At 39.0% G+C, this 23,313-nt stretch overlaps 1 long non-coding RNA gene across 2 annotated transcripts in view; it reads right to left on the bottom strand.

The window, feature by feature from the left end:
• The window catches only part of LOC106830647 (uncharacterized), a 35,918-nt gene that overhangs the window by 3,737 nt on the left and 8,868 nt on the right, over positions 1–23,313 (bottom strand). For both annotated transcript variants that reach the window (XR_011503269.1, XR_001397959.3), the window contains exon 2: positions 8,593–8,773. This is a non-coding gene — a long non-coding RNA (uncharacterized lncRNA). The remainder of the gene's footprint in view (positions 1–8,592; positions 8,774–23,313) is intronic.

The raw sequence follows: 23,313 nt of genomic DNA, 5'->3' as shown, positions 1-23,313 counted from the left end.
CTACTTTTACTTCATATAAGTGATCACAAGGTGTATATATCATGTCGTGATGAGATTGCATTATCTGCTTCTTGCCATGAAAAGACAGACAATTGCCCCATTTTCTCTGAAAGCTACAAAGCTAAGGTGTGCAACAGACTGTGTATCTTTTTTTGTTGTTGTAGCTCAAACATCAGTTTACAGTAACATAATCTTCTGCTTAGTCTCATGGGGAGAAAAGCAATTTGGACATCCCCACTGTAACCTGATTCACAGACTCTGTTGAATGCAGCAGACACCTCATGTTACTGTCTTATCGATCCTGAAAACTCATGATAGATGCCTCCTCTCCTCTCCATTCTACCTCCAAGCGTCTCTCTTTACACTCTTTCTTTCTTCCTCTCCACCAGTCTCAACAGGGGACATATTGCTTCCTTTCCCATCTGTTCTCTCCACCACTGTCTGTCTTACCTCCTTCCTTATTCAGTTGAGTCCTCTCTCTCTCTAACATCTTCACTCCTAATTCACTGACCCTTCTCGTCTGTCTACTCCCTGAAACATGCCTCCTCTGTCCCAGAAATAAAACAAAGCAAACAAAAAAACCTTAGCTAAGCCCCTCCATTAGTAAACTACCCTCCTTCCTTTCTCTGCCAAACTTCTGGTCTCCACCCACTCCTTCCACTTTTGTATCATCCACCCACTTTAATCTAGATCCATCTCCAGAGCTCCAACAAATCTACATTCTCCAGTGGTGTTCATCTTGTCTCTTCAGTTCTCTACAGTTGACTATCCCCTTTTTGAGAGGTTCGCTTTCTTTGAATTCCACCAGAGTTTTCTAGTCAATCCTCCTATCTCTGTTTTCTTTGTTCTTCATCACTTTCTTCCCTACAACCACTCTCCCAGAAATCTCACCCACCCTCGGGTCTCCAACTGCTCAATTCTAGCCTCATAGACCTCACAGCAAAGCAGGTGTGCTGACTCAAGCGGCATGTCCCGGTTTCACAGACTTTGCTTCTGGAACTGCAGCAGGTGGAACCTAGATGTCTGCCAGGGGAAAAAGACCTGATTCATTCCTTGCCCTGTTCCTCCTCACATTCCTGTTCATCAGCCCATTGCTCTTTCTTCTTTTACAGACTTACCTCTCCCTTCAGATCATCACATTGTTCCATTTTTGCAACACATTTACTTATTATATCTTTTGTGTGTGTGTGTGTGTGAGGAAGATTAGCCCTGAGCTAACATCTGCTGCCAATCCTCCTCTTTTTGCTGAGGAAGACTGGCCCTGAGCTAATATCCATGCCCATCTTCCTCTACTTTATATGTGGGACGCCTGCCACAGCATGGCTTGCCAAGTGGTGCCATGTCCGCACCAGGGATCCGAACTGGCAAACCCCAAGCCGCCAAAGCAGAGCGTGCAAACTTAACCGCTGCACCACTAGGCCGGCCCCCTGACATCCCTTTATAATACTTGTTTGGTACATTTCTGGCTGTATATTCTTTAATCAGGTCTTCATTTGACAATTATTTTGCAATATTTCCTATGAAGAAAATAGAAAGACAATTCAGTATTTCCTATAGCCTCACTGAGGCTTTTTGCATTTTATTGCAAAACTTAACAAATCATATTTGCTAATGTAATGTAAATATTAGGATGCTGTCAAATTAGAGGAAAGCTCTATCTTCAAGTTTTGTTTAATTTATGATCTATTAGATTTGGAAAGTTTTTTCACAGACTAGCTACTGGCTCTTAATATTTTAAACCTTGTTGCTCCTCCACCACAAACTGTCACTGGTACTGGTCCCTGTGGAACACATACATCTCATGATAAGAATCTGGTCCAAAAGAGGACGGAGAATGTCATGTGAGTCAGCACACGCGTTGGTAGGAATATTCTTAGAAGCTATTCCATTTCCTTTACTGGAATGGCTAGCAATAACATCACCCATGGAAGCGAGAGTGAACCATGTAAATATATCTTACTAAAATCTCTGCTAAATATATTTCCAGATCTGCTTCTAGCCCTGACATTTTGTGAATAAGGGTGACCTTGTGTGCTTTGGAAGGCACCTTAACCCTCTCTATGTCAGACTGAAGGACATCTGGTGGAATACAAAAAAAGAAAAATAGAAAAAAAGGAGTTGGGGAACTGAGCTTCATATTCAGGGTAAGAACAGCTCCCAACACGACTTGAGATTGGGTGTAGTGCCCAGGAACCAAACCCCATGTCTCCTTCCAGCAGGCTTCTTCCCGTATTGCCTAAATCTGACCCAGACACTCTTCATTCCAGAGCATTTCCTTTCCCAACGGGTAACAGACCAGATCAGCAGCCACAGGCGTCCAACTGCTGAGGTTTTCTATAACCACCTAGACCAGTTCTGTGAGTCCTTCCCAGTTCAAAGAAATGTGAGCCCAAGGGAATTGGCCCAAAAATCCAAGCTGATACTTGCAGGGGAAAAAGAGAGATGCTGAGTTAAAATACAGTATCCTACATGGTAAACTGTAAAATTCTCATGCCTGTTTACTAAATAATGTTCCCCAAACATTATGTAATGCCTACATACACCAGTTCTCAGGCTGGAGTGGCAGGTGCCACCAGCAGCCCCGCACCTGATCACCAAGGGCACCAACTCTTTCTCCTTCCCTTTAATTGAGCTGAGAAAAGCTGTGTTTTTCAAAATGAATTTTAGTATGTGAAAAGCAAACTAGAGCTGTGTTTTCAGTGTTCTCCTGTTAGAGCTGAAACTCAACTTTCAGGTGCCATTCTCCTTGTGCAGGATAGTGCTTCCTCCACGGAAGAAACAGACCTCAGAAAACTGCGCAAGGCAGCCCAGGCCCAGAACAACCTGAAGCTCTTGATCCTTGATCATCCTTTTGAATGACTTTAAGGACAAAATATGTGGTTAATACAAAGCCGAGAAATAGTGAACTAATAAAAGGAGCCAAATGATTTCCTCAGGTTAATTTTATCAAGTTGAAAAGAAAAAAAAAAACTGTAGTTGAGTCAAAAATTCTCCATCTGCATACAGAAGTACAAGAAGATAAAAACAATGAACATTTATTGAGTGTTACTAAGTGTCAACTACTATTATAAGGGCTTTACTTGTGTTTACCATATCTTAGACAAGTTGATGGTAAAGGCTGGGTGAATACTGGTTATCACTAACTCACCTGGCAAAGTTGTAAGGATTAGAAATGGTATAGGTATTGTACCTGGCTCAATAAATTTTAGCTAATACTGAGCTAATATTTAGCTCCATAATAATAGCTAATACTGCTTTCTAAAGAATGCTTGAAGGAATCTATAGCCTGTAATACAGAGTGATTCTTTAATCTTAGGTGGAGAGAGATGACTAAAGATAGCAATTGCCTCCAGTTAGCTGTAGGACTCTCAGTCTGAGGAGGGCATGGAATTGTTCTGTGTGGCCCTGAAGGAAGAAAGAAAAAACGAGTGGATGTTATAAGGCTCTGGTAAAAAGAAAAGAAAAGGGAGGGAGAGGGAAGGAAAGGCAGAAAGGAAAGAACAGAGGAAGGATTTAGGGACTGCCTTGAGAATTAGGGAGCTCCCACATGTCTGTAGGGCTATTCTAGAAAGGGCAGGCAGACCTTAGATAAGGAGGAGGATAAGGGGAATTCAAGCATCAAATCAGCTTGCAGATAGGGGATGTTTTTACCACTAGCCTAATACCAAGTTCCATCTCAAACACGCCCAGATGGCCTGAGACGTGAAAGTGGGCACTGTGGAGACTTCATCAGACCTCAAGTTCCACAGGACAAAGTTTTCCACCAAATGGAGTTCTGATTAACGAAGCAAAGGATAAGATGGAAACCAACAGGTAACATCACTGCCATTAATTTCTTAAAGCACCTTGAAATTAACAAGAGAGTAAACTTTCCCCCATCAGCTCAACATTCCTGAGGCCAGCAACTCAGTGACACATGTTTTTTCCTTTCTGCTGCCAGAGAACAGTGGATGATACTTGTAAAGCTTTAGGGAGTTCATTAGTTAAATGAATGTGATAATGTAATTCTTAAATGAACGTAATAACGTAATCCTCCTGTAACAGCGAGTTCAACCCCCATAAACATTTTAAAAATAAAACACTAGACAAATACAAGGTGCCATTTTTATTATTTTCACAGTCTCTTTCAACACTTTGCTTGACAAAGTGAGCTTCTTTATGGAGCCTTTTTTTCTTATTTTAAAGAACCAACTTAGAGCTTAAAAAACAAAATCTATGTTAACAGGATAAGCTATATTTCCAAATAAAATGTTTTTTTAAATGTTATAAAAGTTCATTGTAATATAATCTCAGAGTCACACTTCTGATTTTCACTTGATTTAAAATCAGCTCCACAGCAAACACAAACCCTAGTCAGGCATTTTGTGGAACCTTACACATATCACCCACTAACATATATCTTACTGTATAGTACGGTATGGTGTAAAATGAGCTGGTGCTAGAGGCATGGTTCAAATCCTGGCTCCTCCACTCACTGGCTATTAACCTTCGGCAAGTTACTCAAACTTTTGTGCCTCACCTCTAAAATGGAAATAATGAGTATCCAGCTCATAGAGTTGTTGCAAGTTAATACAAAGAAAGTACAGGCATGTAGTAATTGGCCTATGAATGTCAGGTACCATTATTAGTAGTACAAATATTAAAGAAGGAAGAAAATACGTCACATTTCAGAAAGACTGATTGAAGCTGAGTTAAAATACAGTATCCGAAGTAACAAACTGTAAAATTCTAATGCCTGTATCCTAAATGATGTTCCCCCAAACAATAAACACCTATGTTGGTAGGAAAAGTTAACTTTTTATTTCAGAGACATAGATTTCTTGTTTGTTTTTGCATGCAAACATTGAGGCAAGCAGTATCTTTGCTTGCCTCAAAGATGTGAGTTTGTATGTGAGTGTATAGGTGTTGTTTAGGGGGTGGGTGTGCATCAGAAAGTCTTGTGGCAGAGTTCCATGTGATTCTGTCTTAAGATTTTTCCACTCTGACAATTGAGATCACACTCAATAGCTCTTCAAGACAATCATATTTGATAACACATGGTGAGTTTTTTGAAGCTTCATTATTCTAAGAAGCAAATATGTCAAATATATCAAATACAATAATTTTTAACAGAAGAATAAGTAACAGTTATCCATAAATAATTGGTGGGATAGATTACATACCATGATCATTTACAGTGGTCCCTCATTCTATAAAAAATATTAATAATACCTAACATTTACTAAGTACTAAATATGTGTCAGGCATAGTTCTAAGTACTTTACAAGTATTTTTTCATTCTATCCCCACAACAACTCTGTGATGTAGATATTATTATCCTCATTTTATGGAGGTTCTGAGAGGTTAAGTAATTTACCAGCATCACACAGAAGTTGTGAAAGTAGATTCAAAACCATGCAGTCTGATTCCTGAACCCATATTACTATCCATCCCTCATGATGCAAAGAGATAAATTATTGGCTAACTCTTCACTTTCCAAAAAGAGTTTCCAGAGTTTTATCAGCATATTAATGCTTTTCCTTCCTTCCTTCCTTCCTTCCTTCCTTTCTTTCTTTCTCTTTTTTTTTTTTTTTTTTTGGTGAGGAAGATGGCCCCTGAGCTAACATCTGTGCCAAGCTTCCTCTACTTTGTTTGTGGGTCACCGACACAGCATGGCTTGATGAGCAGTGTGTAGGTCCGTATGCAGATCAAAACCCATGAAGCCTGGGCCACCAAAGCAGAGCACACAAACTTAACCACTACGCCATTGGGCCAGCCCATATCCTAATGCTTTTAAAATATAATATACTATATAAAATCTTGTATCACACATATCTTACTAGCATAAAATTGGTTTTATGGAAACCGCTCTGAAAAAATTGCATATTATTCTCCTTTTAAAATAATTTTCACCTTCAAGTTATCCAGTGAAATGCCTTTAAATCAATCTATACATGGATATTTATTTAATATACCTGAAATACAAACTTAAAAAATATGACTATCTATTTGGAGATGTATATATATAAAACATAGTTTCCTGTGCTAGAGAATAGTGCAGGGTACAAATAAATTTCATAAAGACTATGATTAGTACCTTCAAAGAAAAAAGGTGAAATACTGAATCCATGAAACAAAAACATGATGAGATATATATATTATATATATAATACATATATAGAGCAGGAGGAATATTTACATATTTTTAATAATATTACAAAGGAAACACTTTGGGAATCTGTTTTCCCCTTAGTCCCCAAGTAAAGTGTCTCTTCCTTAGTCGTCCAAGTAAAAGTAACATGTGAAACCTAAACTGACCCCACAAGCAGAAGAGAGGAAATGCCACAAAGGAACACAGATCAGACCTAAACCTGGGCTACAAATTTTCCCAGTTCCAGGAGGCACTAGAAATTTCTATCAGAATTGTATATTTATCTTTAATGTAGTTTACAGTAAAGAGTTTTCAACCTAGAGTACATTTAATCAAACGTAAATGCCTTTATTGTTTTCATAGAATCCCAAGATAAAAACCTCTTTGACACTGGTCGGGATAATTTTTTTAAATTCTGATTTACCCAGTTCTCCTGTTTTTCTCCTCCTCCAGTCTCAAGTAAGAAGGAAAGTCCTTTTTAACTTCTTACCTTGGGAATTTTTACAGAACTAAAAACATATACATATGAAGTCAGAGGCTCTTCTGGTCTTTTGAAAAATCTAAATCCATACAAGACATAACCCTGCGTGTCTTGGAGGGGAAGAAGAGAGAGGAAAGCATTTTTTAAATCAGAAAAGAAAGCAAGCCAAGATTCTGAGAGACTAGACACGGGACAGAAGTCAGTGGGTTCTGTGGAGCCCCGAGACTTGCTGTATAGCTTGATGGCAGTGTCCAGAGGATGAGGCAAGGCCCCCAAGGGGAAGGCCTATAGTGCTTGTAAGGAAGGCAGACCCTAGGCAAAGGGATCCTCGGGCTCCCCCAAGACTCTCCTTCCCCAGGCATGGTCTAGAAGCAAGCTAGGCCCTTAACCCACGCTGATGAGACACAGGCACGCCAGCAGAAACCAAGGCGGGCCAACGGTCACTGACCAGAGTGGTCAGTACCTCCCCAGAATCTTAGCACGGTCCTGTGGCAAGAGCCAATGAAGAGTGAGTGAATTCTCTGCTTGTTCTACAGGATGGGGGCTCAGAGTGCAATTCCAGTTGATGGAGGGAAAATAAAGAAATGTGACATTTCCTGCACCGCTGTTTGTGAACTTTCACTCATTCCCACAACAGTAGGTATCTGGACTGGATGGATACCCGACTTTCCTGACTTTCACGGACACAGTTTTGGTGTCCAGAGGGGATAAATTCAGATAACCATCCCCCTTACAGCATGATGTCTTAACAAATTTAAATAAATAAGTGGAGTGGAGAGGTTTAAAAATATTACTTATTGGGAGCAGTTATCTTCCCATTTCTGATTGGTTAGGGAACACTGTCTAGTGAATTAAGCTTCAAAGTATAGAAAAACTGGTAAGAGAGGGAAAATTGGTAGGTTGGTACAGTTTATTAACTTGGTAGCTCAAATATGGAATATATCTGTACTTATAGTATATATCATGAGCTCTTCAAGAGTCTTAAGAATGTCGTTAGGATAAAATATTTTCCTCTAAGAAAGATCCCTCCAAAAGTTTAAAAATCAGTTCGTGGATCCAGGATACCTCTTACTGCTTAACAACATTATAGAGGAATATAAGGAAGGTTCTACCTTATTTTACCTGGGTCAATTATCAGATGGTATTTATTTTGACCCATATGGAATCATTGGTATAATTATTAAAATCCACATGGGAAACTCAAATATTTCAGTTAATTAATGTTTTATGCCTTTTTAATTTCGAAAGTCATAGGGAGTTTATTAACATAGCAAGAAATTTAAGACATCGAGATTAGTGCAGAAGACAAGATATGAATCTGTCTTGATCTAAAATGAAATTGACTGGCATGGATTCCTTGCTCAAATAAGGAGAAGCACTAATAATAAAATGTAATGTTAACTGCAAATGATCTAAAACTATTAAATAACCTGAAATTAAATTTCATTTCCCATTCCAGAAATATAAATACTATAGCGTATTTTTCCCCTTGCCGTAAGGAATGAAGGAAGGAGCTGTCTGCCCCCAACCATCTCACAATGTAGTTGAGAGAAAAAATATTGCTGGAAAAAACTCATGAACAAAGTAACACAATCACATGCTGGGTTAGATGCCACAATCAGCTAATACATCATTTCAGCAAACAGACTGAAAACTAAATAACCACTTCATGTTTGTAAAATATTTTGCCATCGTTTATTAGGTGCCAAAATGTATGCCAATATCAAATAAAGGGCAAAGAACCTGGAAAAGAACTGAGGACAGCTGGAATCAGCATCAAGAAAGTGGTTCTCTACTGATGTCACTGAAACTCAAGGTTACCTTTCACGCTTTCGTGTCTCTCTTTTTGTTTTGTTTTGTTTTCATTTTATACTTTTTTTTTCCACTTCTGTCTTCTTCTCCAGCAATAAAAGCCAGTAGGCCGCTGTGGTTCTGAAGTACTACAAAGTGTTCAGGAAAAAGACTTGAGTTTGAGTCTCACCTCTGCCGTGCCTGCTTGCTCTTGGGCTGGGGAGTGAACTTTCCTCTGTCTCCATTTCTTCACAGGTAAAGGGAGATGACAGTGCCAACCTCAGAGAGTGAGGATGAGGGAAATGGCAGGCAAGAAACCAGCACCTGACACAGAGTAGACATGCAATCAGTGGTGTCCATTATTCTTTCCCCTTTGGAAAAAAGATAGAAAGAGAAGGAGTCTTTGTTTTAGAGCAGCACTTCTCCAGCTTTAACATGCAGATAAAACATCCCGCAATGTTGTTGAAATTCAGATTCAGTAGGTCTAGGATGGGGCCTGAGATTTGGCATTTTCCACATTGTTGGTGCTCAGACCACATTTTGAGTAGTAAAATTTTAGAGGTAAAAAGAACATGGACATGGTCAGAGGAGAAACAATGATATGTAAGAAAATAAACCAACATTTATAGAATGCCTACTGAATGCCTAGAAATGTATACATAAATACATCTTTTTTTTAATCCTCAGAGTAACTGAGAAGTAGGTTTTATTACAACTTTAGAGAGCAGGAAGTTGAGGATCTGATGCACTAGTTCATAGGAGATCTTTCTAACTACAAAACTCACATTCACGGTACACCTTGAGAGAGGACAGAGTCAGAGAGACCAAGAGAAGGAGGTAAAGACAAATGGAGGAGTCTACGTGGGAGAGACTGATCAAGCAGGGGTGGGCATCAGTGACAGTAGAGGGAAGAGTGAAGGGCGCAGGAGACTTGGGAGTGCATTGAATGGTGAGAGCAGAGATAACAGTGCAGGGGCAGTAAGCCCTTCTCCCACACGCCTTCAAAACCAGAATAGCTGCTGTTCAAGGTCCAACCCTTCCCCTTTTCTATCAAATCATCATTGACAAAGGACTAGTGCAACTATCATCTTCTATGCAATGACGGAGTGGATCTGGGCCACTGCCACCTCTCTTCACTATTTCTATGGTTACCAAGATAAGAAAGAAAATGCAGAGAAGGTGAAAAGGAGGACAATCAAGTACCGCACTTCTGAAGGGCCTTTTCCAACCAATGAGTTTAGCAAAGCATTCATATCTTATCTAATTTCAACACTGCCCTAGCAAACAAGAACTGGAGCCAAAGGTATGGGTCCATGATTATAAGGTAGAACAGGTGACAGTCATACGACAAGAAAAACATGCTGCCATAAATGTCTTACTGTAAAGCAGCAAGTATTGTCGTTTTTAGGTCCTATAAAGTGGATTTCATTTAGGGCAGACACACCAAATATAACTATTTTTACTAAACTCTAACCTTTGTTTTGTCTTCAGGATGACACACTTAACTGCCTTTAAGGCACCATTCAGGAGTATACCAATTTGGACCCCAATTAATAAATTTCTTCAAAAGTTTTCATGAAACCTACAATTGTTAAATGCCAAGAATCCATATAATGTGTTTTATTACACTACCAACTCCCTTCCTTGAGGGTTTAGGACCTAAGAAGAACTGAATTGGATGAGTCCTCTTCCTTATCTTCATGGATAAGATCTAGCTAAGATGATTCACTAGGGCAATCTTGATCAAGCAACCAAAATAATACCAGGAAAATGGTAAAGGATAACGGTCAAGAGAAAAGCAGAACCACCTTTATGGCAAAGGAAACCAACAAGTATTTAGTACCATCTACATGTTAATTTTATTTCATCTTCACAAACCTGTGGTTTAGGTACTGACAGGCTCATTTAACAGATACTAGGACTGAGATTTGGATAAATTCATTAACTTGTGCTTGGTCATACTACTGGCAAGTGGCACTCAGGATTTAAAAAGAAAAAGCCAATGCTCTTACAGAGGATGTGGGGATTGTGGTAGAAGAAAGGAATTGTCCCCCTATATCAATTTTCCTCTTCTTCCTTAATTGAATTCCAATTTTCATCTGGGAGCACTGTCATTTGGAACAAAAGACTATGTTTCTCAGCCTTTTGCAGCTAGTTGTGGCCACGTGCCTAAATTCTGGACAATGAGATGTAAATAGAAATGTCTCATAGAACTTTGGGGAGTATTCATAGCATAGCATAGTGTTTGGTCAGCCTGCCTCATTGGCCTCCCTTCTGAGTCCCTGGTTCTTAGTTTTCAGGCCACTCCCGATAGGACTAGACTCCAACGGTGAGATCCATCACAACTGGCTGGAACCTTTACGCTTCCCCAGCCCCAGCCTAATTCAGACCTGCTCCTCCCCTGGGATAATGCTCATCAGCTCCTCTGAGTTCCCCATGATGAAAAGCAAATCCTGGGTGCCACGTGAGCACCATGGAGCCACTATTCCTACCTAGCTCCACTAAAACTGACCAGGATTCACAGCTGGTCCTTGATGCCTGGTCACACCTCCCTCCTGAACCTCTGTGAGATTGAAGCCCAGCTCTGAACCCCAGCAAGCTGGCTAGGATGCTCATTGTCTCCTGGCTGCTGCCGGCCCCATTTCCAGGGCTTGCCCACGATATACCTCAACTCATCACAAACACACCTCTCTGTTTTACAATCTTAGGCCACAGAACATGCAGAACTAGTGCTGCCTGCTCTGCTCCTTCAAATCAGGTCCTCTTGGCCACTGATGCCTGCATGAAACAAACTGAACTTTGTCACATGCCACCCCTCCACCCTGAACAAGATATTATCAAGCTGTTATGCCTTCCAATAAGAAAATGCCACATCTACATCCAGTCAGTGTATCCCTGGCCAGGAGGTTGCAAAAGTCTGTCTCCGCTCAAAACATTTCCTCTTTTCTTAGTGTTATCATTCAGAATGCCATTCTCTGAAGGAAAGATGGAGTGCAAAGGGCAGAAACTTTTATGTTCATGAAAGATATCTAACCTAAATGCTCTTGGTTTAAAATATATATAAAATTAAGTCAGTTTTAAATCATAGAAGTATGCCTACAATCTGACCATTATTTTCTACTCTCTTGTCCATAGATGTGAAAATCTTTTCTATTATCAAGATTCTAATTAGATCAAGAAAGATACTAGGAGACACAAGTTGGCAGAGTCTAATCTGAGGGCATCGTCTAAGTCACAGCATACAATGCAGTGATTAAATTAGTTTTTTATGGAGCAAATAGGCATAAAGGGGTTGCTTGTAAGGTAACGTTAGTCTCATTAATGTCAATGAAGATCAAGCTCTTAAATATGAGTTCCCAGGGATGGCTCCCAAGGAAAACTAAGCCAAAGAAGGGAGAAAAGTAGGAGGGTTTATTGTTAATTATTTTAAGCAATTTCAAAATCCTTAATTGCATTTGAGTCTGGAAAACCAATGGGGAAATGAATCATTTTTTCACTATCTGTAGGTCTGCTATTGGAGTCAGAGGCTAACAACAGTCTGGAATATAGAAGAGAAAAAGGGACGTGACTCCATTTTGGACATGTGTAACTTCATTCAGTATAATGTTGCTCTGAAACCTATCTTCCAGATCTCCATAAAAGAAAGAAAAAATGAAATTGCCTAGGAAAACATAAGTTCCTCATGGATATTAAGGTAGACTCCTTATTAACTGTAGAAATGCCAATCAATAAGAAAAAAAAAAAGGGATCAAGATTTCTTGGGGCCAGCCCCATGGCCAAGTGGTTAAGATCGCACACTCCTTTTCGGCAGCCCAGGGTTTCGCTGGTTTGGATACTGGGCCCGGACATGTCAACGCTCCTCAGGCCATGCTGAGGCAGTGTCCCATACAGCACAACAAGAGGCACTCACAACTAGAATATACAACTATGTACTGGGGGGTGCTTTGGGGAGAAGAAGAAGCGGGAGGGAAAGAAGACTGGCAATGGTTGTTAGCTCAGGTGCCAATCTTTAAAAAAAAAACCATTTTACCTTTAAAAAAAAAAGATTTCTTTTGTGTTAATATAATGTGGAGTTATTACCAATTCAGCTCCCTCCTAAGCTCAGAGGGTCCTTTCTCTGTTTGGTATTGGGAATTTGAAACGAGACCAAAACTGAGCGTTCAACAGTGCAAGCTTTATTCAATGGCCAAAGAATGGAGAGGTGGGAGCAAAGTTTGCAAATCACTTTCTCAGCTCTCGAGGTGATCAAGCAGCTGTTATAAGGGGTCAAGGTAATAAGAGGGAGGAATATTCATAGCAATACAGGGAACTGGGCAGGCTTTTCTGGGAAATGGGGTCCCACCTCTTTTCTTCCCTTATTTGGTTTGGAATTTCCCGTCATGGCAGTGGGTAGGTGTGTTCCATAGCATGATAATGTAATACAATGAGCTTATAATGAGCTGCGGGGCCCATGTCAGGTCAAGTCAGACTGCTATGTTGCCTTCAATTGATTTTAACTGTTTTTGACTAAGTCTCAGCCATCTTCTCCCTTCTCTCTGTGGTTTCCTGTAAGCCGAAGATAATATGTTAGGCTTGTTCTGAGCAGGGTTCTGGTTAATGTCTTATGGGGTTGGTGGGCTGGGTAACAGAGTGGCTTGCTTTAACTTGCCTATAACTTGCCTTAAGTGAAGGTCTGAAAGGAAAATCAGTCTGTAATCACCTATCAAAATACATTTTTTTAAATATTAAAACTACTATTCTGGGATGTCTTCCTGACTCCTGTAGATTTAGGCACTGCTTCTTCATACCCATTGCAGTTGAGACATGCCACTAATACAGCAGGCAGCACTATATTGTAAAGGTTTTAGTTTTTCTGGCTCAAACTAAGATTATAAGCTACCTTGGGTCAGGGACTACTTTATCTGTGGTTTTTCAGTGCCTAGCGTGGGGCCTGCCAATGTGTATGGAATTAATAATTTTATTCCATAAAGTAGTAGTACAAGATGAATATAAGGTCAACATTTCTACCAATAGAATGATTTGGAAAAAAATTGGTGATGACAAAACTAAAACTTATTTCCTTTAGTTTTTTCTAAGATGGAATCAAACATAGCAGGTAGGATCATCTATTTATGACTTTTAGAAGCACATTTTTTCAGGAGTATGATTCATGGGAAGGAAAGACCACTTTCATATAAAATTACTGTGTCAGTGTTGCAAAATTTAGTGGTAATTTAAACACTGCTGCTTTCTATTTAGGTTTCTTGAAGTACCTTTGTATTAATCAGGCTTCTACAGAGAAACAGAACTAATTATATACATAGAGAAAGAGAAAGAGATTTTGTAAAAGGAATTGGCTCATGCAATCATGGAGACTGGCAAGTCCAAATCTGCAGTGTGGGCTGGCAGGCAGAGACTCAAGACAGCTGATTGTGCGGTGAAGTCCAAAGACAGTCTGCTGGAGAATTCCCTCTTATTCAGGGGAGGGTCAGTCATTTTGCTCTACTGGGGCCCTCAACTCACTCGATGAGGCCCACCCACATTATGGAGGGCAATCTGCTTACTGATTAAAGTGTTAATCTCATCCAAAACACCCTTGAAGAAACACCCAGAATAATGTATGACCAAATATCTAGTTATCCCATGGTCCAGTCAAGTTAACACACAAAATTAACCATCATAATACTCATGTGGCAGTGTCTATACAGGCACTGGTCACTGTATATGGCTCTACACAATGCAGGTTCAGAGTAAATCTCAGTTGATTAGACTGCTGCTAGTTTTGTGTGACTGTGCATAGCAGGGGCTTTTGCTTCACAGAGACCTGGGTTCCAGTCCCTTTTATCCTGATCTACTATCTGTGTGACACTCAGCAAGTTATCCAAAGTTGCCACATTTCAGTTTCTTCATTTGTATTTTAGGAATAATAATAATAATACGAGCTACTTCATGGAGTCATTATGAAGATTAAAATTAAGTGCATAGATTGTTAGTCATTGTCATAATTACTTCCACATGATTTTCTCCCTTAATTAGATGGTTAATTTCTCAAGCCAGAGACTTTATTTCTAACCTGTCTCAATCACATTCCATGCTTAATCCATCATGTATATCTCATAAGTATTTAGGGTTTAACTGGCCTCAGATTCTATGACTTTTCCTTTTATGATGAGAATGCCAGGGGCAGGATAACATTTTAATAGTAGAGTTTGTGCTCATTTTTTTTAAAGAAACAAATGTGGGAAAGAGTTCGTATGCTATTGGGGGAAGCTAGACAAAATCCATGAAGCAGAAATAAGCTCTAAATAGGCGCTGGTGAAAAAAGATAAGGTCCTTCAAAGGAATAAACAAATTTATAGACGGAAAGGTCTGGAACATGTGCAGCATTCTACAACTTCAGTCACATAACAACACTAATGTGAGTTCTATTTAAAGAAACTCTAGATTATTTTAAAGCAAATCCAAGATATTGTATCATTTCTTCTATATATATTTCAATAAGCATTTTTTTTAAAAAAGGACTTCCTTCTTAAGATAGGTGCAATATTATCACTCCCTCTAAATCAGGAAAAATTCCTTAATACTACTAAAACCCAGTGCTCACATTTTCCTTATGGTAATTATAAAACCTTTTTTTCAAAAGTTTGTTCAAATCTAGATACAAACAAGGTCCATATATTGCTATTGGTTGACATATATATTGAGGACTTCTTTCTTTAACATATAAGTTTCCCCCTGGATCTCTCTCATTTTTTTTTGTTTGTTTTATTGTTGGAAAAAAAGGTTATAGTTCAGAAGTTTTCACTGTGCAGATTTTGCTGATTTGAATATCCATGGACTCATTAAACATATTCCTCTAGCCTACATATTTTCTATAAATCAAAATCTGAGACTTGATCATTTTTGGTTTCTTTTTTGGTTTTTTGGTGAGGACAGAACTACCACATAGGTGTTTATATACGTCCATCAGAGAGTACATGGCTGGTTGTTTCCCTGGGATGCAAGCAGCCATTATTGGGCAATGCCTATATAGAGATACTCTTAATTCTATTATTTCTTTCTAATTTATTGGCTGTAAAACTATAAAAGAGAAACTTTTCCCTCATCACTATTAGGATATTCTGAGGTACAGGTCATAATAGGCTCATTGATATTGAAACTATATTAAAATTTTAGTAAATTAAATTTTATAAGTTCAACATTATATTGCAGAATCAATCATTTTTCACCACTGTCAGCTACTGGACTGTATCTGCAGTCTCTGTCCTACACATTTATATCATGAAATAGATGCTCATTTTCGAGTAAGGTTGATGAAGGAATGTGGTACCTAATTTCCAAAGATGATCAACCAAAATTTTAATCTATACCTCAAATACCAATTATTAACTTTATACCAATGTCTTATTATTGTGGATAAAGAGGTAATGAATGTACTCAGGTATATATGTTTTACTTCTTTTGAATTATTTTCTTGGGATAAATTCCTCAGAGTAGAATTAATGGAACAAAGGACTTGATTATATTTATGTATATTGTTCTTTATTGCCATACTCCTTTCCAAAAGGATTGTATTAATTTACAATGTCATCAAGAATGAGTATATAATTTCACTTCAACATTGACAATTGTTATAACAAAAAGCTATACTCTTTTGATACTTTAGTAGATATAAAATGCTATTTTAAAGTTGCTTTCACTTGCATTCCTTTGATTACTATCAAGCATGAACTTTTTTTTTCATGTATTTGTTTACTAATTATATTTCCTCTTGAGTAGAAGAGATATTTTTCTTGAACTCTTAAAAGGCATGTCCAAACAACCTAACTATATAACAGGGGCAGGGAATTTCAGACTGCTGAATTCTCAGTGTTCACAAATTGGCTTACTAGGAGTGGATATAAGTATTTCTGGTTTTAATTTGTTTTGTAAAGTTGAGCTGATTATACTTTAACCACAACAGAAGGCTATTCAGAAAATTCAGTGAATTTATATACCTTAAATTCTTATGAAAATGAGTGTATCCAATCATTATTTTAAGTATTTTTAAAAGTATGACTTTAAGGGGCTGGCCCCGTGGCCGAGTGGTTAAGTTCGCGCGCTCCGCTGCAGGCGGCCCAGTGTTTCGTTGGTTCCAATCCTGGGCGCGGACATGGCACTGCTCATCGAACCACGCTGAGGCAGCGTCCCACATGCCACAACTAGAAGAACCCACAACGAAGAATACACAACTATGTACCGGGGGACTTTGGGGAGAAAAAGGAAAAAATAAAATCTTTAAAAAAAAAAAAAGTATGACTTTAAAATATGAATTTAGCATTACAAAAAAAATGTCAACCCAAGATCAACCCTGAATCTTCTTACATTCAATTGTATCTCTGAAGTTAGAATCAGGAATTTACTCTGAATAATAAAACTATTCACCTCTATACATTCCTATTTAGGGAAAATAATGGAGTAGATATGAGTTCAAAGTTTTTTAAAAATTAGTTTTTCTGAAAAATAATTTATTTAGCAAATATTAGTTAGCATATTGGGTTTCTGGAGGGTGGGAGCAGGGGGTACTGTTTTGGGAAGGAAGACTCCTTAAGGGCTGCAATATATGATGGCATTCCCTCTCATTTTTTTTCCATCGGAAAACCCAGTGGATTTAACCACCAACCCTGTGGCCATCCAGATACAGATCACTGTACCGCCTGCTCCCCTGGGAAGGTGACTTTCCAAGCCTAACCACGGCTCTGGCCGAATCCAGAGGAGCAAGCAAGAAGAGGAGGAGGCTCTGAAGCAAGCATTCAGAGTAGCTAGCTGGACCCAGCTCTAGGCTAGCCCTTGTGGACTTAGCCAGGGTTCTCGTGTCAAGCAACCAAATTGACTTGAGCTGACTGACAACTGATAGGAATTTTTGCTTATCCATTTTGAACAGATTATTGGCCTCAGCAATTTTCTTGACCCACAGAGAAGCAATCACAGTGAGGGAATGCCAGCTGACAACGGTTTTACAGAATATTTTGTATCTTCCACAGATTTTACTTCTCGGAAATTTAACCAATTGTCTTCCCTAGTATATAATAGACCTTTCTTTGTTAATTGGCACCTTAGTGCCCAATGAAATAATAAGCATGCTAACTAAAATAGCAAAATAACATATAATTAAGTTTAAAAACTAGTGAATTTATCAAAGGGTTAGGCATTAGGAAACCCTAATTTTAAATTTAGCTTGTTAACAATGCACTCTCTTTCCCTGCTCTGGAACTAGTATAAAACTGGAAATGATGTCAAAATAGTTAATAGCTAAAAGTTCAGTAATCATTCTTATAAGAAACACCTGGGATAAAGAGATACTCTCAAAGAATGGGAAATAAGATTGCCTTCTGTGTGTTAAAGCAAAAATCAACACTGAGATGTACCTTAAAGAAATAAAATAACCTTCCATGTAATTAATGTAATGAAGATAAGAAAGATAGAGAGACCTGGTCTGGGTCTGCCATAAAAATATAGGAAAAGGAAGGGCCAGCCCAGCAGCATAGTGGTTAAGTTCACACACTCTGTTTAGGTGGGCCAGGGTTCCGGGTTCGGATGCCAAGCATGGAGCTACTCACAACTCATCAAGCCATGCTGTGGTGGTGTCCCACACACAAAATAAACGAAGATTGGCATGGATGTTAGCTCAGGGCGAATCTTCCTCATCTCCCCCCCTAAAAAAAATACATATGTAGAATATATATATAGATCTATGAAAAGAAGAGTCACAGTGTAAGCATTGGCAGAACCCAGTTAATTTGTGTCTTGGGGAAAGGGAACCCAGCCAGCTTCTAGTAAATATCTGGTCTGCCTGGTAGGTATTTCCCTAGAGTAGAAACGTGTGCATTGGGCTCTCTTAACATAATGTCATTAAATATAAGTCTCTCATAAATACTTCCTCTTCTAAGCCTATGCTCCTCAAGGTAGCTTCTGATAGTCTGGCATCTTACAGGGTCCTAGTTCAGAGAAGGAGAGGAAGAAAAATTAAATAATGGGCTCCCTGATCCCTGAAGGTTTTATTTCTAATTGTAAATTAATAAAAGACCTTTCTGGTTTCATATGTCAGTCTTTGGGAAGGTTTGCTAAATTGAACATCCCCAGTCTGACCAACTTCAAAACACTGATGAAACATTTTCTAATCAGCGATGTTTGGAGCAGACTCTACAGAACAGTGAGTTCTCAAGTCTCTCCCAGGTAATTCCCTCTGCACTGACGAGTGTCAAGCAAACCTTTTCTGTTTCAAAATGTCTCCACCCTTACTAGTGAGCCTCATACACTCCAGGTCACACTTCAACTGCAGAATGTAAACATAATGGTGGATGCATGGAGATGACATCCAGAAGTTAACTTCCTTTTCTGTCTCTTTCAAGTGAAAAGGAACTCACTTGCTCCATCTCCCTTCAACTATATAATAGCAAATACAGCTCCTAGCACATAGCAGGGCCTCAATAAATATATGTTGAAATGATGGCTGCCCTTGTGCATGTCTGATGGTCTCTCACTTCATGAAGGAACTCGCCATTCTGAAAGTATTTTTGTGACTATGTAGGACTGGCCCATTTAGTCTCAGAGACAGAACTTCCCACAACTTGGGTGACTTTTTTTTTAACAGACACTCCTCAGGTTCCAGGAAAAAAAACAATGCAACGAGGATAATACAATCACCATCAACTCAGGCCCTCTCCAGGGTGCTTGCTAGAGATTCAGGTCCCTTCTGTCTTCCCTCAGGGCCCCCAGGGATTCCCACACTCTCCTTGCTCCAGTCCTTGGCAACCACAATAGCTCCTACCTTGGCTGCTCCTCACCAATTCTCATCTCCTTGGGTGGAATGGTGAGGAATAATAACTCCAGCTTCATGTGTGTCCCTCCAACTCTCAGAGCTCAGATCCTGCCTGCAGCCACCTTGAACTTGTGGAAAGGTGACCATGGGGCAGGCTGTGTCCCTTCCTAAATCCTACTGGGAGTCCCAGGATTAACCATCACCAGAGAGCCTGAGGGCCCCAGGTGTTGCTCAGGGCCCAGGAGAGAGAACAGGTGGGTATCTCATTCCTGCTGTGGCTTTGGGGTGATGTTGCTTGGTGCTGCTGCAGGCTGACTCCTCCACTGGTCCCAGGGGTTTCAGACAGAGCGAAAAGCACCGCTGTGAACTTGAATGGGTCAGCAAGAGATAGACACAGGCTGCTGGCCCAGAAAAAGAGCCAGACTGGAGCCTCCATTAAGAAACTTTCTTGGCTCTGCCCCTGATGCCAGACACATCTTCCAGAGGTCTTCCTGCTTATTCTCTCTCCAAATGCTGCATATGGATAAAAGGGACTGCTCTCACCATGTCCAGGGGATTTCTGCTTTTCCCCTAGACAAATTTCCCTGCTTTGGTGCATGGACGTGGCATATCCAATTGGGGGAGGCTTACTGAATTTTGTTAAATAGAAGTGAACTTTGTAGTTAGCAGATTTGTTGATTCATATGTTGATGCTAAGTAACTGCCTTTAAAAGATACACGGCACTGTAATAACAGCATTGAATTTCCTTTAACACTAAGGATGGGGTTATATAAGTGACTGGGACATTTCTATATACTAAATTGGAGGCTAGCTTTTTATTAGGAATGGAGAGAAAGACATGATAGAGGAGACACAGAAGTAGAGAGCAAAATGTAATGCCAAGGGATTTCAGCCTTTGGTATTTGGATTGTGGATATCAAAATTAGATAAAAGTAAATCTAGTTTAACAGTATATTAAAATGTTACTTTCATAACTTAAAATTCTTGGCTAGGCTGAATACCAAGGCTGCTATTTTGGGGGCCCAGTCATAAAATGAATAAGGTAATTTCTACCTACAGAGAGATTATCACAAAACACAATATTGGCTAAATCAGTGATATTGGCTGGTGGGTAGAATAATGCAAAGTAATACCATCATCCTAGTACTTACATGCTCATTATTATGGCTGGGAACTGTAATAGGAGAATGATATTCTTACAACTTTAAGGTAAATATTACAAACAGTATGAGATTTAAAATTCCCTGTACAAGTAGTCAGACATAGGGTACAGAGTTTCAGAGCTATTCATGTTGGGCCTGGGAAGTCAACCGCATAAGTCAGCTGGCTTTCTTCATTTTTCAGTGCACTGTAATAGTTCAGAACAGGGATTTTAACCTGAGAAGGACCTGGGTTTGAATCCCAGCCCTGACACTTCGTAGGTGGGTGATCTTGGGCAAGGTGTTTAACGTTTAGGGACTCATGTGAATTTCCCCACCTGCAAAATGGGAATAATACCTACATCCCTGCTAACAGTCAAAATATTTAACAACCAGTGCAGCTTGCGCACCAATCATTCAGAATAGACTCTGGCCTTGGCCCTGGAGCAGGGCCCTGGAGAGCTCCTACTGGGCCTAGTGTGAACTCTAATTTCTAAATGTGAGGAGGACAAAGCTGAGGGGTCCACAGGAGAAGAGCCAGGCAACCAGAGAAACAGGGTGGGAAGGGCACTGGGGGAATTTCGGGCAGCAGCTCTTCACTGCCCATGATCAAAGTATTTCAGTGTTTTAACAACCAGTTTGGCCACACGGCTGTGCATTCTCATGGTGCAGAGTTGATGTGAGGATTAAATGATATAATATAGGTAAAGCATTCAGCATATATTAAGCTCAATAAATGGTACCTATAATAATATTAATAATAGTGTCATGATAGGAATAAACTAATGCCAACCTCAGGATTACAGTGAAGATTAAAGAAGAAAATGTGTTATTTAGTTCAGGGCTTGGCATTAGTAAGTGCTTTATTTAGTAGGTGCTTAACACATAGTAGGCATTATTACTGGTATTATTAGTGCTGTTACTATTACTATTATTATAATATAATGCCTGGTGTGTGGATTAAATTAGACAGAGCGGATTAAAAGAACAATCAGGTCCGAGCAAATACTGAATATATCATAGCTTTTCCACCTACTAAATGATTACTGCACTCATGTTCTAAGATTATGGGAAATAATATGAAAAACTAGTGACAAATCTTAAGAAAAACAAAGAGTAACTCCTACAAAACATCTTATAATCTGGGAACACACCTAGTTTGTCAAATAGTGCAAAAGAAAATTAAATTCATAAACACAATTACATCTGACAAATTAGTGACTGCAAACCCAGAGAGGGCACAATATAAAGGAAGTGACAAAATGATCAAATCAATTCTAGCATCCTTGAAAAACGTGAATCTTGATTCATTGTTATTGATAATTTAAAATTCAATGGCATACTTTTTTCTTTCTGGGAGTTTAGAGATAAATCATATTTTTGGCTAAATTAGCAAGTAGGTAATGATTTTTCCTTAACCAAACAGATCAGCTCAAACCTTAACAGTCTTCTGAAAGCTTTCTCAGACTGTGGTTATGCAAAATGAAACAGCTATTTTAAAATCACCTGCTTCTTTTACTTAAAGTAGGCATTGAATACAGGATAATTTAATGGATTTAGGGATTGCGAGTTTTGAGCCTCAGTTGTGTCTTGGCACTTGATATTAAATCAATTAATCACCAAGTTGCTATCTCACTCTACAATGCCCTCAAAGTCTCCAGGGAACAGTTAGTGGCCTAGGGATTTGGAAAATGCAGGTTAGATGAAGTGAAACTCTATTGAACTTACCTGCAACTAAAATTGACAGTATTTTCTTCTTAGCAGCTTTATTTCAGGTACAATAGTAAAAGTCAACAGATTATTTCTTTACTCCATAAGTGACAATCTTCCCCATTGTTATGAAGGAGTTGTGCCTGAGAGCATCAACCACCTAAGGAAGCCCAGAGCCAGAACGGAGGGTCTTACTTTCGATCTTGATTTAAATTATTCTTTCCACACTTTGAAGGTAAGCTCAAAGCTAATTTGCATTACTGATAAATCAATGTTATACCACAAGTTCTATTATAGCCTTGAAGGGATTTTTCCACACAAGTAATCCTGAGAGAACAGAGGTTGATATCACATGAACTCTGTTTAAACAGAAAAATTTTTTAAATTATACTCAACAGTAATCAGACTGCACACCATTATTAAACATACAGTGTGCATATATAATTTTCTGGCTTCTGTTGATTCACTAGCTTTCAAAAGGCTCATTCTATCTGAATGATGAAATAAAGACAATTGCTTGCAGAGAAGGAAGCTGAAACCAACTGGGGATACAGAAGAGAACGACAGGTGAGAGCAAGATATTGAAGATCTGTTATTATCCACAGAGACCATATTGTTGGAGAGAGAAATACAAAGAAATAATACAGACTTTGAGCCCTCCAGCACTGTATATTCACAAAACATGTCTTTTACTCCACAATTATTTTCTCTAAGCACCATACCGAGATCTTCCCATTTATTAATTAAATTTATTATGAAGAAAACTTCCGTATTAGTTACAAGAATGTGCAGCGTTTAATAGTGTGATTATTACATCATAGTTAAGCTGCATCTTTCTGTAAGTGGCCAAATTTAATTTAATTATACTTTTACTCTCCGTCTAACATTTAATCAATAGAAATTTAAGCCAGGTGAATAGAGAGGAATTAAAGAGCAGGCTGTAATTGCTCACCTCTGATAACTATTATTATTAATTAATAATAATGTTAAATAAATATTAATATTAAAATTAATAAAGCATCAAAGTTATATTAAAAGAGATGATCAATAGCAGCAAATGCCCCACTTTGAACAATGCAAGTACTTTCTGTCACTCTCCTGGACTGGATTCAGTGATGCATCTCCTTGGATTCTGACCCACGGGTCAGAGAGAGGCTGGGAACCAGGATTCTGGGGAAGGGCAGAGGTGGCGAGAGGAAGAGGGGAAATCCAGGAGAAGAGATTTCTAGGTTTTGTTTCCATGTTTTAACTGGAGATAAATTCCATCTATATATTCTACAA

The sequence above is a fragment of the Equus asinus genome, chromosome 5, assembly GCF_041296235.1.
Source record: "Equus asinus isolate D_3611 breed Donkey chromosome 5, EquAss-T2T_v2, whole genome shotgun sequence".
Classification (NCBI taxonomy): Eukaryota; Metazoa; Chordata; class Mammalia; order Perissodactyla; family Equidae; genus Equus; species Equus asinus.
This window is presented reverse-complemented; position numbering and strand designations above follow the sequence as displayed.